Source organism: Ochotona curzoniae, unplaced genomic scaffold (assembly GCF_017591425.1).
Source record: "Ochotona curzoniae isolate NIBS_2020 unplaced genomic scaffold, NIBS_Ocur_1.0 contig_2235, whole genome shotgun sequence".
NCBI lineage: Eukaryota > Metazoa > Chordata > Mammalia > Lagomorpha > Ochotonidae > Ochotona > Ochotona curzoniae.
In genome coordinates this window covers 3,435,838-3,437,393 of record NW_024465384.1, presented here as the reverse complement: position 1 = coordinate 3,437,393, position 1,556 = coordinate 3,435,838, and the positions used below count along the sequence as shown (strand labels likewise).

Sequence of the window (1,556 nt, the reverse complement as noted above, 5' to 3'; positions counted from 1 at the left end):
AACTATGTGGGAAATTCAAGACTTGTCTACAAAGAAAAGATTTAAAAAAAATGTTACCACAAAATAGACAAATTTTATACCCATGCAAGCTATCAGTGATTTTCAAAATATAATGTTTCAAATACAGAAACCAAAATAGACAAACTCAGAGAAAAGAGGAACAAAAAACCAAAAGGGATGGTAGAACTTAGGAAAGAAATGATGAGAAAAAAATGACAGAAACAAAAAAAAAATGAATTGTGTTTGATGAGATAATACAGGTAAAAGAAGTGAAGATTTATTTTAGGATTAAGTCACGATGTGGGACACCTACATTGCCTATCACACCAGATGACTTGAGTCCTAGCCTTTCTTACATGTTTTGTTTTGTTCTAATTTCACATTTAGAGAACTGGATCCATCAGAGTTTTTTTTCCTACAGTTTTTAAGCTTAATTTTAAAAATTATTTTATGACACAGTTCCATAGTCTCTGGGATTTTCCTTACTACCTCCCTAAATCCCATCTCCCACCCTGATTTATCTTGTATCATTTCAATAGTACAGTGCTTGGCGATCAGTCATAAGTTCATCATTCTGCTGTTTAAGTGTATCCTGACATTGTAGGCATGGACAATGGCAGGGTGTCCAGCATCCTATTGTCAAGATATAGTTAACAGTTTCATTGGGATTCCATCATTGATTTGGAAGCAGAGATGCACACTGCATTGTATCTTTACATCTGGACAAGGCAGTCTCTATTGCAGAGTTATTATTCATCCCCTTAATTGAAAAACCTTAAAACAAAATCAACAAAAAAACCCCACAGAACACCTCCCTAATTTGCATGTCATCCTCGCGCAGGGGCCATGCTCATCTTCTCTGTATCATTCCAATTTTAGCGTATGTGCTGCTGAAGCAAGTGCTTGTCTACAGTTTCATTGTGTTAAACACAGAATCAATTTTATGGAGGGACCAGTTTATGTTCTGGTACTGTCCGAATAGCCAATGCTGAGAGATTTGGAAAAGAGGCTTTTGTAGAGCCCACTCTCGGAGGTCCAAGAGCAGGGGCTGCTCGGCTCTGTCATAACAGAACCTCTGGCATCAGGGCAGGAGACTGTGAGCTAAGAGCATAGGGGAAGAGCCTGCATGGGGAGAAATTACATGGGGAGATGGAAACGAGGGAATCAGGGCCAGGCGTGCACTTTATCTAACAGCTTGCTCTCCTGGGAGCTAACTGGAGTTCTACAGGTACATCAATCTCATTCCAAGATGGATCCCCAAGGACCAAACACATTCTACTGTGCCTGCCTCTGGAAGGGTCCAGAGGCTCAGCACCATCATACTGAGGACCACGTTTCCAACACAGGAATCAACGAATGTCTATGCACAGACAGGAACACACACATCTATTGGTATGCTTGCACTTAAAAAGTTTGTGGCAAATGGACTTAAAAGTTTATGTTGGAGGGGTGGGTGTGGTGGGAAAAGCTGCCCTCTGCAACACCAGCATCCTGTATGAGTTCCAGTTCAGGGTATGGATGCTCCCCTTCCAATCTAGCTCCTTGCTAAAGGCCTG

The 1,556-nt window shown here is 41.0% G+C and overlaps 1 non-coding gene across 1 annotated transcript; it reads right to left on the bottom strand.

Annotated features, from left to right (window-relative positions):
- Window positions 1-796: 796 nt before the first annotated feature.
- On the bottom strand, window positions 797-899 carry LOC121151074. The gene has a single exon (XR_005883118.1). It is a non-coding gene; the product is annotated as a U6 spliceosomal RNA (small nuclear RNA).
- Window positions 900-1,556: the final 657 nt, after the last annotated feature.